This window comes from Oncorhynchus tshawytscha, linkage group LG30 (genome assembly GCF_018296145.1).
Source record: "Oncorhynchus tshawytscha isolate Ot180627B linkage group LG30, Otsh_v2.0, whole genome shotgun sequence".
NCBI lineage: Eukaryota > Metazoa > Chordata > Actinopteri > Salmoniformes > Salmonidae > Oncorhynchus > Oncorhynchus tshawytscha.
Window position 1 is genome coordinate 44644690 of NC_056458.1, and position 17243 is coordinate 44661932.

Genomic DNA, 17243 nt, shown 5'->3' on the forward strand with positions numbered 1-17243 from the left:
TAGTACAAAAATAAAGAAAAACCCTTGAATGAGTAGGTGTTGTAAAACCTTTGACTGGTAGTGTGTAACCAGCACATGGTCAAGCCCGATGATGTGATGTCTCCACTACCTTCCTCTCCATCTGTTCCCAGGCAGCCTGATTGATCGTCATAATGAGACCTACTTCTTGGTCCCAACTTGAGACAGGAAGGGCAGTGGTAGGTCACATCCCACGAGGATCCTGGGTAATTGAGTAGTTTAAATAACCCGGCAGGAAGATGACACACTGATTGAACTCAACCCATATAGATATCCCTCCACCCATATTTAGCTGCTACTTCACATCACACCGCACCAGCTATTGTCTCTGATTGCATAGGGACAGAAACAGGCAATGTTTTTGATGTAAATTCTCTTCGTCACTCATTTCATTCTAGGCTAGAGACTTTTCTGCCAGCCCAGAAGGACCCACCTGTAGTATCAGGGGGAGGCTAGCCTCGATTCCAGGCTTCCTCCACACAACCAAGTGATGAACAAGACTTGCGGGTGTGGCAACGTGAGAACGGGGGGAGGCATAGTGATGATGGGTAGCTACTCAGGGCTCTGAGTGACAAAGGGGTGACGATGGGTCTCTATGGTCTGCCATGTTTATCTCTGCCTGTCCCTCTGATGGCAGTGGGGTTGAGTAGAGTTGAGGCTGCCAGGGCCCCATTGGCTGTTGAAATATGACCCTGGATGTTCTGGGTGTTTGTGTCTTGACCAGGCAGACGTGGAGGTCAAGAAACACTGGGCACTGACAGCACCTGGTTCTCTCTCTCTCTCTCTCTCTCGGTTTCTCTCTCTTCTCTCTCTCTCTCTCGGTCGCTCTCTCTTCTCTCTCTCTCGGTCTCTCTCTCTTCTCTCTCTCTCTCTCGGTCTCTCTCTCTCTCTCTCTCGGTCTCTCTCTCTCTCTCTCTCTTCTCTCTCTCTCTCTCTCTCTCTCTCTCTCTCGGTCTCTCTCTCTCTCTCTCTCGGTCTCTCTCTCTCTCTCTCTCTCTCTCGGTCTCTCTCTCTCTCTCTCTATTCTCTCTCTCTCTTCTCTCTCTCTCGGTCTCTCTCTCTCTCTCGGTCTCTCTCTCTCTCTCTCTCTCTTCTCTCTCTCTCGGTCTCTCTCTCTCTCTCTTCTCTCTCTCTCTCTCTCTCTCTCTCTCTCTCTCTCTCTCGGTCTCTCTCTTCTCTCTCTCTCTCTCTCTCTCTCTCTCTCTCGGTCTCTCTCTCTCTCTCTCTCTCTCTCGGTCTCTCTCTCTCTCTCTCTCTCTCTCTCTCTCTCGGTCTCTCTCTCTCTCTCTCTCTCTCGGTCTCTCTCTCTCTCTCGGTCTCTCTCTCTCTCTCTCTCTCTCTCGGTCTCTCTCTCTCTCTCGGTCTCTCTCTTCTCTCTCTCTCGGTCTCTCTCTCTCTCTCGGTCTCTCTCTCTCTCTCTCTCGGTCTCTCTCTCTTCTCTTTCTTTGTCTCTCTCTCTCACTTCAGAATACATTGCCAACACCTGACTGGCCAGATAGATTAAACAGGACCTGGTTGAGAATAATTCTTAGTCTAAGCTGTTGATTTCGAATTTTATGACCCTTTTAGGTCATTCGGTAGGTATTTACAACAATAGCACATGGTATACCATATATATAGCACAGTATGCATAGTGTAGTATTGAATAACACTTTTATAAATGTTAAAAAAGTAGACTTAGGGTCAGGCATTAACCTGCGAATGGTTAAGGTTTGGCATAGACTTAAAACAAAAAACTACTTTTTATTTTTACATTTTTGCATGAATTTGCAACCTTTGAAATTATAGGCAGATGATTACGCCCATCTGCCATCCCCAACACCCAGCAAACCTGAAACCTACTAGAAGGTAACAGCGTGTTGCCGCTAGTGACCTTTTGGGTGTAGAATACTGATTTGTATCACAGATTGGGGGTGACCTGGCTGAGTCTACTGGCCAGAAGAAACTGTAATTTTCAGATGTATTTAAACCACACAAATTAGAAGTGTGTTGCCAATTTATTCCAGATAATGTTAAACCAGGTCTCTCTGTTGATTTGAGGTGATGTAAGTTCATCTTTCACTGCATTTTCTCCCATAAAAAAATCCCTACCATGGATTTGTTTCTCCTGGATCAAGGCTACTTGCAGGGTAAGGAACCATCTGACTATTTCTTAAAAAATCACAACTTTTAAGCTCTCAAAGGCAGTCGACCCAGCACTACTATGCTGCTGCTGGTAAAGATCTATTTGGTATTAAACATGTAATGATAACCAAACAATGCACCACCCTCTGGAGAGCCCTGCGGATGCCTGCGGTGTAGTTGCCGTACCAGGTGGTGATACAACACGACAGGATGCTCTCAATGGCGCATCTGTAAAAGTTTGTGAAGGTCATGGGGCCTCCTGAGGTCGAAGAGGCGCATGCAGCAATTTCAAAGATTTTTATTGAGTTTCAGTTCATAAGGAAATAGGTCAATTTAAATAAATTCGTTAGGCCCTAATCTATGGATGTCACGTGACTGGGCAGGGGCACAGCCATGGGTGGGCCTGGGAGGGCACAGGCCCACCCACTTAGGAGATAGTCCCAGCCAATCAGAATGTGTTTTTCCCCACAAAAGGGATTTATTACAGACAGAAATACTCTTCTGTTTCATCAGCTGTCCGGGTGGCTCGTCTCAGACCATCCCGCTGGTGAAGAAGCCGGATGTGGAGGTCCTGGGTTGGCATGGTTACACGTGGTCTGTGGATGTGCGGCCATTTGGACGTACTGTCAAATGCTCTTAAACAACATTGGAGGCGGCTTATGGTAGAGAAATGAACATTTCATTCTCTGCCAACAGCTCTGTGTCATGCTCGTCGTCGAGGAAATGACCGGACCAAGGTGCAGCGTGGTACATTTTTCTTTATTATAAATGTCTCCAACAAAACAAGAAACAACAATGACAACTACCCACAAATACAAAAGGGAAAAAGGCTGCCTAAGTATGATTCCCAACCAGAGACAACGATAGACAGCTGTCCCTGATTGAGAACCATACCCGGGCCAAAACATAGAAACAAAGAACATAGAGTTTCCCACCCAAGTCACACCTTGAACAACCAAACATAGAGAATAAAAAAATCTCTACGGTGTGACACTCTGGTGGACATTTCTGCAGTCATCATTCCATACGCATGCTCCCTCAAAACTTTGGCATTGTGACAAAACTGCACATTTTAGTGGCTTTTTATTGTCCCCAGCACAAAGTGCACCTGTGTAATGATCATGCTGTTTAATCAGCTTCTTGATATGCCACACCTGTCAGGTGGATGGATTATTTTGGCAAAGAAGAAATGCTCACTAACAGGGATGTAAACAAATGTGTGCACAAAATTTGATTTTGAGATAAATCATATTTTTGTGTATGAAACATTTCTGGGATCTTTTATTTCAGCTCATGCGTTTATATTTTTGTCATGTTCCTGGAACCATTGCTGGACAATATGTGTCATTGTGGCATTATCCTGCTAAAAAACTATTTGTTGATGAATACAGAGCTGCCACAAAGGGCAATTAAGTTCAGAATCCTGTGGCATTCAAACTTTGCTCCACTTTTATCAAGAGGCCCATGAAAACACAGCCCACACCATCACACCACCAACACCAGCCTGCAATGTGGACACGCAGCATAATGGATGCATGTACTGGTGGTTTTCTCTATACCCTAGTCCTCCCATCAGTGTGAAACAGCAGGCATCAAGGACTAATCAGAGACACGTTTTTTCCCAGTTCTCCAGTGTTTTATTGAAAGAAGTGTAACTCTGTAAGGTCGTCGGCTGCCTCATTCGTTGTCAAATGAGTTGTGCATTCTTTTAATGTGTCTTTGGGAAACAATGTTGTGTTGGACTGTCAGTTGACTCGCTGTCAGCTGACTAACAAACTGTCTAACTGTCTGTTGAGTCGCTGTCAGTTGACTAACTAACTGTCTAACTGTCAGTTGACTAACTAACTGTCTAACTGTCAGTTGACTCACTGTCAGTTGACTAACTAACTGTCTGTTGCTCTGCATAATCTGTGTCAAGCTCCTTGGTCCTTTTTCATCAATGACCCATGTTCATCAATGACCCTTTGGGTGGTGGACGATTGTTGATACACAAGGTAAACTGTTGAGTGTGAAAAACCCAGCAGCGTTGCAGTTCTTGACACACTCAAACCGGTGCGCCTGACACCTACTACCATACCCTTTTCAAAGGCACTTAAATATTTTGTCTTGCCCATTTACCCTCTGAATGACACACATACACAATCCATGTCTCAATTGTCCCCCCCCCCTTAATTTACAATGATTGAAGTGAATTTAACAAGTCAAATCAATAAGTGATCATAACTTTCACCCGGATTCACCTGGTCAGTCTATGTCATGGAAAGAGCAGGTGTTCCTAATGTTTCGTACACTCAGTGTATATGTCAATATATTATTTTCTGTATGGGACACACACATGCACACACAGACGCACTCGACTCCAACAGCGCACTGCTTTGGCACAGATAGAGAGAGAGATATCAGAGGTAGAGAAAGGAAAGTACAAAGATAGATTAAAAGACTGGAAAGTGAATAAATCTACAAAGAAACACACGCCTCCGAAACGAGGATCCTATGGCACATTTTGAGAACAAGAGGGAGTAGGGGAAGAGAGGGAGTAGAAGTAGAGAGGGAGTAGAGGAGGAGAGGAGGAGAGGAAGAGAGGGAGTAGAGGAGGAGGAGAGGAGAGGAGAGGAGGAGAGAGAGGGAGAGAGGAGGAGAGGAAGAGAGAGAGGAGGGAGAGGGGAGGAGAGGGAGAGAGGGAGGAGAGGAGGGGAGAGGGAGAGAGAGGAGGAGAGGAGGAGAGGAAGAGAGGGAGTAGAGGAGGAGAGGAAGAGAGGGAGGAGAGGAGGAGAGGGAGTGGAGGAGGAGAGAGGGAGAGAGGGAGTAGAGGAGGAGGAGAGGGGAGGGGGAGAGAGGGAGGAGAGGAGGAGGAGAGGGAGGAGAGGGAGAGAGGAGGAGAAGGAGGAGAGGGAAGAGAGGAGGAGAGGAGGAGAGAGGGAGGAGGAGAGGGAATAGGGGAGGAGGGAGAGGGAGAGAGGGAGTAGAGGAGGAGAGGAGGAGAGGGAGTAGGGGGAGGAGAGAGGGGTGGAGAGGGAGAGGGAGTAGGAGAGAGGGAGAGAGGAAGAGAGGGAGTAGAGGAAGAGAGGGAGTAGAGGAGTAGGGGGAGAGAGGGGGGGGGAAGAGAGGGAAGTAGAGGAAGAAAGGGAGTAGGAAGAGAGGAGAGGGAGAGAGGGAGAGGGAGTAGGGAGAGAGAGGGAGTAGAGGGGAGAGAGGGAGTAGAGGAAGGAAGAGAGGAAGTAGAGGAAGAAAGGGAGGGGGAGAGAGGGGAAGGAAGAAGGGAGTAGGGGGGAGAGGGAGAGAGAGGGGAAGAGAGGGAAGAGGAAGAGAGAGGAAGAGAGGGAGTAGAGGAGGGAGAGAGGAGAGAAGGGAGAGGGAAGAGAGGGAGTAGGGAAGAGAGGAAGAGAGGGAGTAGGGAGAGAGAGGGAGTAGAGGAAGAGAGGGAGAGAGGAAGAGAGGGAGAGGAGTAGAGGAAGAGAGGGAGTAGGGGAGAGAGGGAGTAGAGGAAGAGAGGGAGGGGTAGGGAGAGAGGGAGTAGAGGAAGGGGAGTAGGGAAGGGAGGAGAGGGAGAGGGAGTAGAGGAAGAGAGGGAGTAGTAGGGGGAGAGAGGGAGTAGAGGAAGAGAGGGGAGTAGAGGAAGAGAGGGAGTAGAGAGAAGAGGGAGTAGAGGAGAGAGGGAGTAGAGGGAGAGAGGGAGTAGGGGGAGAGAGGGAGTAGAGGGGAGAGAGGGGGTAGAGGGGAAGAGAGGGAGTAGGGGGGAGAGAGGGGGAGTAGAGGAAGAGAGGAGAGAGAGGGAAGAAGGGAGTAGAGGAAGAGAGGGAGTAGGGGGAGAGAGGGAGTAGGGAGGGGAGAGAGGGAGTAGAGGAAGAGAGGGAGTAGAGAAGGGGAGAGGGAGTAGAGGGAGAGAGGGAGTAGAGGAAGAGAGGGAGTAGGGAGAGAGAGGGAGTAGGGAGGAAGAGAGGAAGTAGAGGAAGAAAGGGAGTAGAGGAAGAGAGGGAGTAGGGAGAGGGAAGAGAGGGAGTAGGGGGAGAGAGGGAGTAGAGGAAGAGAGGGAGTAGGGAGAGAGAGGGAAGGGAGAGGGAGTAGGGGAGAGAGGGAGTAGGGAAGAGAGGGGAGTAGGGAGAGAGGGAGTAGAGGAAGAGAGGGAGTAGAGGAAGTAGGGGGAGTAGGGAAGAGAGGGAGTAGAGGAAGAGAGGGAGTAGGGGAAGAGAGGGAGAGAGGGAGTAGGGGGAAGAGAGGGAGTAGGGGGGGAGAGAGGGAGTAGGGAGGAGAGAGGGAGTAGGGGGAGAGAGGGAGTAGAGGGAAGAGAGGGAGTAGGGGAGAGGGAGTAGAGGAAGAGAGGGAGTAGGGGAAGAGAGGGAGTAGAGGAAGAGGGAGAGGGAGTAGAGGGGAGGGGAGAGGGAGTAGGGGGAGAGAGGGAGTAGAGGAAGAGAGGGAGTAGGGGGGAGAGAGGAAGAGAGGGTAGGGGGAGAGAGAGAGAGGGAGTAGGGGGGAAGAGAGGGAGTAGAGGAAGAGAGGGAGTAGGGGAAGGGAAGGGAGAGAGGGAGTAGGGAGAGAGGGAGTAGAGAGGGAGTAGGGGGAGAGAGGGAGTAGAGGAAGAGAGGGAGTAGGGGAGAGAGAGAGGGAGTAGGGGAAGGGGGAGAGGGAGTAGAGGAAGAGAGGGGTAGAGGAAGAGAGGGAGTAGGGGAAGAGAGGGAGAGGGGAGGGGAGAGGGAGTAGGGGGAAGAGAGGGAGGGAGAGAGGGGAAGAGAGGGAGTAGAGGGAAGAGAGGGAGTAGGGGGAGAGAGGGAGTAGAGGAAGAGAGGGAGTAGAGGGAGGGAGAGAGGGAGTAGGGGGAGAGAGGGAGTAGAGGAGAGAGGGAGTAGAGGAAGAGAGGGAGGAGAGAGAGGGAGTAGAGGAAGAGAGGAGGGAGTAGAGGAAGAGAGGGAGTAGGGGAAGAGAGGGAGTAGGGAGAGAGGGAGTAGAGGGGAGAGAGGGGAGTAGGGAGGGGAGAGAGGGGAGAGAGGGGAAGAAGAGGGAGTAGGGAGAGAGAGGGAGGGTAGGGAAGGAAGAGAGGGAGTAGAGGAAGAGAGAGAGGGAGTAGGGGGGGAGAGAGGGAGTAGAGGAAGAGAGGGAGTAGAGGAAGAGAGGGAGTAGGGAAGAGAGGGAGTAGGGGAGAGAGGGAGTAGTAGGGAGAGAGGGAGTAGAGGAAGAGGGGAGGGGAGAGAGGGAGTAGGGAAGAGAGGGAGTAGGGGAAGAGAGGGAGTAGAGGAAGAGAGGGAGTAGAGGGAAGAGGAGAGAGGGAGTAAGGAGAGAGAGGGAGTAGGGGAAGAGAGGGAGTAGAGGAAAGAGGGAGAGAGGGAGTAGGGGGAGAGAGGGAGAGAGGGAGTAGAGGAAGAGAGGGAGAGAGGGGGAGAGAGAGGGGGAGAGAGAGGGAGTAGAGGAAGAGAGGGAGTAGGGGGGGGAGAGAGGGAGTAGAGGAAGAGAGGGAGTAGAGGGGAAGAGAGGGAGTAGGGGGAGAGAGGGAGTAGGAGGGAGAGAGGGGGGAGGGGGAGAGAGGGGAAGAGAGGGAGTAGGGGGAGAGAGGGAGTAGGGGGAGAGAGGGAGTAGGGAGAGAGGGAGTAGAGGGAGTAGGGGAAGAGGGGAGAGAGGGAGTAGGGGGGGAGGGAGAGGGAGTAGAGGAAGAGAGGGAGTAGGGGAAGAGAGGGAGTAGAGGGGAGAGAGGGAGTAGGGGGAGAGAGGGAGTAGGGGGAGAGAGGGAGTAGAGGAAGAGAGGAAGAGAGGGAGTAGGGGAGGGGAGAGAGGGAGTAGAGGAAGATGCAATATTTTATTAACCATTTCCTTTTGAGAAAGTCATAATTCTTTCATGGTATTAGGACATGCAGCTTATAGTCATGAATCTTATTAGGATGATTGTTTGTGCGTGGTGGCAGCCCTGACCGTGTGTGTGTGTGTGTGTGTGTGTGTGTGTGTGTGTGTGTGTGTGTGTGTGTGTGTGTGTGTGTGTGTGTGTGTGTGTGTGTGTGTGTGTGTGTGTGTGTGTATGTGTGCGTGTGTGTTGCGGTCTGTGTGACGAGGAATACAGCCAAGCGCTGGACTGAAGGGGAATCACCATATGAAGCTGACAAACAACTGCAGTTGCTGACTCCACTTTACTCCATTTAAGGGCACGTTATTGAAGTTCCCCCCCATCTGATATCGGCACTCTGACTGTACTGACAGACTCCTTCTAGGAATCTGCCTTGATAGAATAAGAACTTCTTGTTTTTCCCCTTCAGGTATATACAGATAGATGTCCATAGTGCATATTGTTGTGTTCTTATCTTGATAGGAAATACTGTTTTGTCATAAAAGAAAAGAAACCCTCGAACGAAATGTATTAACAAAAGTGTTTCAATCGTCATTGCAGAAAACAAAGCCCAAACAGCTGAAAGGGTGTTTTTCCTCCCCTTACGTTCTCATCTCTCTTCCCACTTGTTCTTCCCTCCCTGCATTGAGGTCACACTTGTTCTACCCTCCCTGCATTGAGGTCACACTTGTTCTACCCTCCCTGCATTGAGGTCACACTTGTTCTACCCTCCCTGCATTGAGGTCACACTTGTTCTACCCTCCCTGCACTGAGGTCACACTTGTTCTTCCCTCCCTGCATTGAGGTCACACTTTTTCTACCCTCCCTGCATTGAGGTCACACTTGTTCTACCCTCCCTGCATTGAGGTCACACTTGTTCTACCCTCCCTGCATTGAGGTCACACTTGTTCTACCCTCCCTGCATTGAGGTCACACTTGTTCTACCCTCCCTGCATTGAGGTCACACTTGTTCTACCCTCCCTGCATTGAGGTCACACTTGTTCTACCCTCCCTGCATTGAGGTCACACTTGTTCTACCCTCCCTGCATTGAGGTCACACTTGTTCTACCCTCCCTGCATTGAGGTCACACTTGTTCTACCCTCCCTGCATTGAGGTCACACTTGTTCTACCCTCCCTGCATTGAGGTCACACTTGTTCTACCCTCCCTGCATTGAGGTCACACTTGTTCTACCCTCCCTGCATTGAGGTCACACTTGTTCTACCCTCCCTGCATTGAGGTCACACTTGTTCTACCCTCCCTGCATTGAGGTCACACTTGTTCTACCCTCCCTGCATTGAGGTCACACTTGTTCTACCCTCCCTGCATTGAGGTCACACTTGTTCTACCCTCCCTGCATTGAGGTCACACTTGTTCTACCCTCCCTGCATTGAGGTCACACTTGTTCTACCCTCCCTGCATTGAGGTCACACTTGTTCTACCCTCCCTGCATTGAGGTCACACTTGTTCTACCCTCCCTGCATTGAGGTCACACTTGTTCTACCCTCCCTGCATTGAGGTCACACTTGTTCTACCCTCCCTGCATTGAGGTCACACTTGTTCTACCCTCCCTGCATTGAGGTCACACTTGTTCTACCCTCCCTGCATTGAGGTCACACTTGTTCTACCCTCCCTGCATTGAGGTCACACTTGTTCTACCCTCCCTGCATTGAGGTCACACTTGTTCTACCCTCCCTGCATTGAGGTCACACTTGTTCTACCCTCCCTGCATTGAGGTCACACTTGTTCTCCCTCCCTGCATTGAGGTCACACTTGTTCTACCCTCCCTGCATTGAGGTCACACTTGTTCTACCCTCCCTGCATTGAGGTCACACTTGTTCTACCCTCCCTGCATTGAGGTCACACTTGTTCTACCCTCCCTGCATTGAGGTCACACTTGTTCTACCCTCCCTGCATTGAGGTCACACTTGTTCTACCCTCCCTGCATTGAGGTCACACTTGTTCTACCCTCCCTGCATTGAGGTCACACTTGTTCTACCCTCCCTGCATTGAGGTCACACTTGTTCTACCCTCCCTGCATTGAGGTCACACTTGTTCTACCCTCCCTGCATTGAGGTCACACTTGTTCTACCCTCCCTGCATTGAGGTCACACTTGTTCTACCCTCCCTGCATTGAGGTCACACTTGTTCTACCCTCCCTGCATTGAGGTCACACTTGTTCTACCCTCCCTGCATTGAGGTCACACTTGTTCTACCCTCCCTGCATTGAGGTCACACTTGTTCTACCCTCCCTGCATTGAGGTCACACTTGTTCTACCCTCCCTGCATTGAGGTCACACTTGTTCTACCCTCCCTGCATTGAGGTCACACTTGTTCTACCCTCCCTGCATTGAGGTCACACTTGTTCTACCCTCCCTGCATTGAGGTCACACTTGTTCTACCCTCCCTGCATTGAGGTCACACTTGTTCTACCCTCCCTGCATTGAGGTCACACTTGTTCTACCCTCCCTGCATTGAGGTCACACTTGTTCACCCTCCCTGCATTGAGGTCACACTTGTTCTACCCTCCCTGCATTGAGGTCACACTTGTTCTACCCTCCCTGCATTGAGGTCACACTTGTTCTACCCTCCCTGCATTGAGGTCACACTTGTTCTACCCTCCCTGCATTGAGGGTCACACTTGTTCTACCCTCCCTGCATTGAGGTCACACTTGTTCTACCCTCCCTGCATTGAGGTCACACTTGTTCTACCCTCCCTGCATTGAGGTCACACTTGTTCTACCCTCCCTGCATTGAGGTCACACTTGTTCTACCCTCCCTGCATTGAGGTCACACTTGTTCTACCCTCCCTGCATTGAGGTCACACTTGTTCTACCCTCCCTGCATTGAGGTCACACTTGTTCTACCCTCCCTGCATTGAGGTCACACTTGTTCTACCCTCCCTGCATTGAGGTCACACTTGTTCTACCCTCCCTGCATTGAGGTCACACTTGTTCTACCCTCCCTGCATTGAGGTCACACTTGTTGAGGTCACACTTGTTCTACCCTCCCTGCATTGAGGTCACACTTGTTCTACCCTCCCTGCATTGAGGTCACACTTGTTCTACCCTCCCTGCATTGAGGTCACACTTGTTCTACCCTCCCTGCATTGAGGTCACACTTGTTCTACCCTCCCTGCATTGAGGTCACACTTGTTCTACCCTCCCTGCATTGAGGTCACACTTGTTCTACCCTCCCTGCATTGAGGTCACACTTGTTCTACCCTCCCTGCATACCCTCCCCTGCATTGAGGTCACACTTGTTCTACCCTCCCTGCATTGAGGTCACACTTGTTCTACCCTCCCTGCATTGAGGTCACACTTGTTCTACCCTCCCTGCATTGAGGTCACACTTGTTCCCTGCATTGAGGTCCCTCTACCCCCTGCATTGAGGTCACACTTGTTCTACCCTCCCTGCATTGAGGTCACACTTGTTCTACCCTCCCTGCATTGAGGTCACACTTGTTCTACCCTCCCTGCATTGAGGTCACACTTGTTCTACCCTCCCTGCATTGAGGTCACACTTGTTCTACCCTCCCTGCATTGAGGTCACACTTGTTCTACCCTCCCTGCATTGAGGTCACACTTGTTCTACCCTCCCTGCATTGAGGTCACACTTGTTCTACCCTCCCTGCATTGAGGTCACACTTGTTCTACCCTCCCTGCATTGAGGTCACACTTGTTCTACCCTCCCTGCATTGAGGTCACACTTGTTCTTCCCTCCCTGCATTGAGGTCACACTTGTTCTACCCTCCCTGCATTGAGGTCACACTTGTTCTACCCTCCCTGCATTGAGGTCACACTTGTTCTACCCTCCCTGCATTGAGGTCACACTTGTTCTACCCTCCCTGCATTGAGGTCACACTTGTTCTACCCTCCCTGCATTGAGGTCACACTTGTTCTACCCTCCCTGCATTGAGGTCACACTTGTTCTACCCTCCCTGCATTGAGGTCACACTTGTTCTACCCTCCCTGCATTGAGGTCACACTTGTTCTTCCCTCCCTGCATTGAGGTCACACTTTGTTTCACCCTCCCTGCATTGAGGTCACACTTGTTCTACCCTCCCTGCATTGAGGTCACACTTGTTCTACCCTCCCTGCATTGAGGTCACACTTGTTCTACCCTCCCTGCATTGAGGTCACACTTGTTCTACCCTCCCTGCATTGAGGTCACACTTGTTCTACCCTCCCTGCATTGAGGTCACACTTGTTCTACCCTCCCTGCATTGAGGTCACACTTGTTCTACCCTCCCTGCATTGAGGTCACACTTGTCTGAGCAGAACAGAAATGTGTTGCAGAGCAGCGTTGGTGTACATTACTTTTTCATGTAGGTACGTAGCTAGTTATTGGCCGCGTCATCATGAGACACTGTGTGACACCATCCCTACTTCCTATAGAGTGCACAACAGTGGAGGCTGGTGACTTGAAACATTGAGGAGGATGGGAGACCCCACAGACGACAAAAGTGTGTTTCAAAAGTCGTCCAAGAGTAATTATTTTAACCTAAAGCATTTAATAAAGACATTTCTTTTGTACAATATTTTGGGGAAGGGGAATGAGAGGGTTACACCGTGTTGGAATGTAATCACAGCAGTGATTGAATGAGGGTATGAGGCATGAGTTGAGGTGTTCAGAGGCTTGACTTCAGTGCAGGACAGGATTTGACTGGGAAGACAGAAAACTATAGTTAGACAACAGAGCTAAGAATGAGTTTAGTTAAAAGCAAAGAGTGAAATAATGGATGTGATAATGATGTGTTTGTGATTGACTCTACATACAGTCATGAGAGAAAAGTGATCGGGCTGCTCACTGGGCTTGGAGGGGAAACATTCCATTAGAGGGGAGAGGTAGAGGTCCATGTGCCAGTAGATGAGACGTGGCTTCAGATCATGTCAAGAGAAAGTTGACAATGGTAGTGGAGTAGTAATCACATCTTAATCAGGGAACAGGACTTAGCTTAAACTCAGAGCATTGATTATGCAAGAATGGGCTGCCATCAGTCAGGATGTGGCCCAGAAGTTAATTGACAGCATGCCAGGGTGGATTGCAGCGGTCTTGAAAAAGAAGGGTCAACACTATTGACTCTTTGCATCAACTTCATATAATTGTCAATAAAAGCCTTTGACACGTATGAAATGCTTGTAATTATACTTCAGTATTCCATAGTAACATCTGACAAAAATATCTAAAGACACTGAAGCAGCAAACTTTGCGAAAATGAATATATGTCATTCTCAAAACTTTTCGCCACAACTCTATAACCCCCATAATTGCTCTGTGGCACAATCCCAATACAACTCACTAGGTTCATTCTCTGATCCTAAATCTATGATTGGATGGACAAGTTCCTACTGCAAACGCTTTGATTGGTTGGAGAACGTCGTCCGGAAGTGGTCATGATTATCATGTATGTCTATGGAAGGGGGTGAGGCCTACGAGTCTCCTAGGTTTTGTATTGAAGTCAATGCAGCCAGAGGAGAACGGAAGCTAGCTGTCCTCCGGCTACACCATGGTGCTATCCTACAGAGTGCTGTTGAGGCTACTGTAGACCTTCATTACAAAACAGTGTTTTAATCCTTTATTTGGTGACATATATTGAGTATAGTTTTATCTATTTTTATGAAATTCACTGAGGAGGATGGTCCTCCCCTTCTCCTCTGAGGAGCTTCCACTGGTATACTACTTTTGACCAGAGTCCTATTGTGCCCTGTAGTCCGTTATAGTGAATAGGGTGCATAGGCCCTGGTCATTACTACTGCACTATATAGGGAATAGGGTGCATAGGCCCTGGTCAAAACTAGTGCACTATATAGTGAATAGGGTGTATAGGTCCTGGTCAAAACTAGTGCACTATATAGTGAATATGGTGTATAGGCCCTGGTCAAAACTAGTGCACTATATAGTGAATATGGTGTATAGGCCCTGGTCAAAACTAGTGCACTATATAGTGAATAGGGTGTATAGGCCCTGGTCAAAACTAGTGCACTATATGTTATCTTTATTACTGAATATGGTGCAATTTTAGACACATAGTTTAACTCTATCAGATGTCAACCTGTGGGTCTATGTCTGTTCTGTAGTTCCCTAATAGTCACAGACACCACAGATACCACGGACACCACAGATACCATGGACCCCACGGACACCACAGATACCATGGACACCACAGATACCATGGACACCACAGATACTAGACACCACAAACACTAGGCGCCGACAGAGATGGCCGCCTCGCTTCGCGTTCCTAGGAAACTATGCAGTTTTTTGTTTTTTACGTGTTTTTTACGTTTTTACGTGTTATTTCTTACACTAGTACCCCAGGTCATCTTAGGTTTCTTTACATACAGCCGAGAAGAACTACTGAATATAAGATCAGCGTCAACTCACCATCAGTACGACCAAGAATATGTTTTTCGCGACGCGGATCCTGTGTTCTGCCTTACAACCAGTGTAACCGAGTGGATCACATGCAGCGACCAAAAAAAACGACTCAGAAAAAGAGGGAAACGAAGCGGTCTTCTGGTCAGACTCCGGAGACGGGCACATCGTGCACCACTCCCTAGCATTCTTCTTGCCAATGTCCAGTCTCTTGACAACAAGGTTGATGAAATCCGAGCAAGGGTAGCATTCCAGAGGGACATCAGAGACTGTAACGTTCTTTGCTTCACGGAAACATGGCTCACTGGAGAGACGCAATCCGAGCGGTGCAGCCAACGGGTTTCTCCACGCATCGCGCCGACAGAAACAAACATCTTTCTGGTAAGAAGACGGGCGGGGGCGTATGCCTTATGACTAACGTGACATGGTGTGATGAAAGAAACATTCAGGAACTCAAATCCTTCTGTTCACCTGATTTAGAATTCCTCACAATCAAATGTAGACCGCATTATCTACCAAGAGAATTCTCTTCGATTATAATCACAGCCGTATATATCCCCCAAGCAGACACATCGATGGCTCTGAACGAACTTTATTTAACTCTCTGCAAACTGGAAACGATTTATCCGGAGGCTGCATTCATTGTAGCTGGGGATTTTAACAAGGCTAATCTGAAAACAAGACTCCCTAAATTTTATCAGCATATCGATTGCGCAACCAGGGTGGAAAGACCCTGGATCATTGTTACTCTAACTTCCGCGACGCATATAAGGCCCTGCCCCGCCCCCTTTCGGAAAAGCTGACCACGACTCCATTTTGTTGATCCCTGCCTACAGACAGAAACTAAAACAAGAAGCTCCCACGCTGAGGTCTGTCCAACGCTGGTCCGACCAAGCTGACTCCACACTCCAAGACTGCTTCCATCACGTGGACTGGGAGATGTTTCGTATTGCGTCAGACAACAACATTGACGAATACGCTGATACGGTGTGCGAGTTCATTAGAACGTGCGTTGAAGATGTCGTTCCCATAGCAACGATTAAAACATTCCCTAACCAGAAACCGTGGATTGATGGCAGCATTCGTGTGAAACTGAAGGCACGAACCACTGCTTTTAATCAGGGCAAGGTGTCTGGTAACATGACTGAATACAAACAGTGCAGCTATTCCCTCCGCAAGGCTATCAAACAAGCTAAGCGCCAGTACAGAGACAAAGTAGAATCTCAATTCAACGGCTCAGACACAAGAGGTATGTGGCAGGGTCTACAGTCAATCACGGACTACAGGAAGAAACCCAGCCCAGTCACGGACCAGGATGTCTTGCTCCCAGGCAGACTAAATAACTTTTTGCCCGCTTTGAGGACAATACAGTGCCACTGACACGGCCTGCAACGGAAACATGCGGTCTCTCCTTCACTGCAGCCGAAGTGAGTAAGACATTTAAACGTGTTAACCCTCGCAAGGCTGCAGGCCCAGACGGCATCCCCAGCCGCGCCCTCAGAGCATGCGCAGACCAGCTGGCCGGTGTGTTTACGGACATATTCAATCAATCCCTATACCAGTCTGCTGTTCCCACATGCTTCAAGAGGGCCACCATTGTTCCTGTTCCCAAGAAAGCTAAGGTAACTGAGCTAAACGACTACCGCCCCGTAGCACTCACATCCGTCATCATGAAGTGCTTTGAGAGACTAGTCAAGGACCATATCACCTCCACCCTACCTGACACCCTTGACCCACTCCAATTTGCTTACCGCCCAAATAGGTCCACAGACGATGCAATCTCAACCACACTGCACACTGCCCTAACCCATCTGGACAAGAGGAATACCTATGTGAGAATGCTGTTCATCGACTACAGCTCGGCATTCAACACCATAGTACCCTCCAAGCTCGTCATCAAGCTCGAGACCCTGGGTCTCGACCCCGCCCTGTGCAACTGGGTACTGGACTTCCTGACGGGCCGCCCCCAGGTGGTGAGGGTAGGCAACAACATCTCCTCCCCGCTGATCCTCAACACTGGGGCCCCACAAGGGTGCGTTCTGAGCCCTCTCCTGTACTCCCTGTTCACCCACGACTGCGTGGCCATGCACGCCTCCAACTCAATCATCAAGTTTGCGGACGACACAACAGTGGTAGGCTTGATCACCAACAACGACGAGACGGCCTACAGGGAGGAGGTGAGGGCCCTCGGAGTGTGGTGTCAGGAAAATAACCTCACACTCAACGTCAACAAAACTAAGGAGATGATTGTGGACTTCAGGAAACAGCAGAGGGAACACCCCCATCCACATCGATGGAACAGTAGTGGAGAGGGTAGCAAGTTTTAAGTTCCTCGGCATACACATCACAGACAAACTGAATTGGTCCACTCACACAGACAGCATCGTGAGGAAGGCGCAGCAGCGCCTCTTCAACCTCAGGAGGCTGAAGAAATTCGGCTTGTCACCAAAAGCACTCACAAACTTCTACAGATGCACAATCGAGAGCATCCTGGCGGGCTGTATCACCGCCTGGTATGGCAACTGCACCGCCCTCAACCGTAAGGCTCTCCAGAGGGTAGTGAGGTCTGCACAACGCATCACCGGGGGCAAACTACCTGCCCTCCAGGACACCTACACCACCCGATGCTACAGGAAGGCCATAAAGATCATCAAGGACATCAACCACCCGAGCCACTGCCTGTTCACCCCGCTGCCATCCAGAAGGCGAGGTCAGTACAGGTGCATCAAAGCTGGGACCGAGAGACTGAAAAACAGCTTCTATCTCAAGGCCATCAGACTGTTAAACAGCCACCACTAACATTGAGTGGCTACTGCCAACACACTGTCAATGACACTGACTCTACTCCAGCCACTTTAATCATGGGAATTGATGGGAAATGATGTAAATATATCACTAGCCACTTTAAACAATGCTAC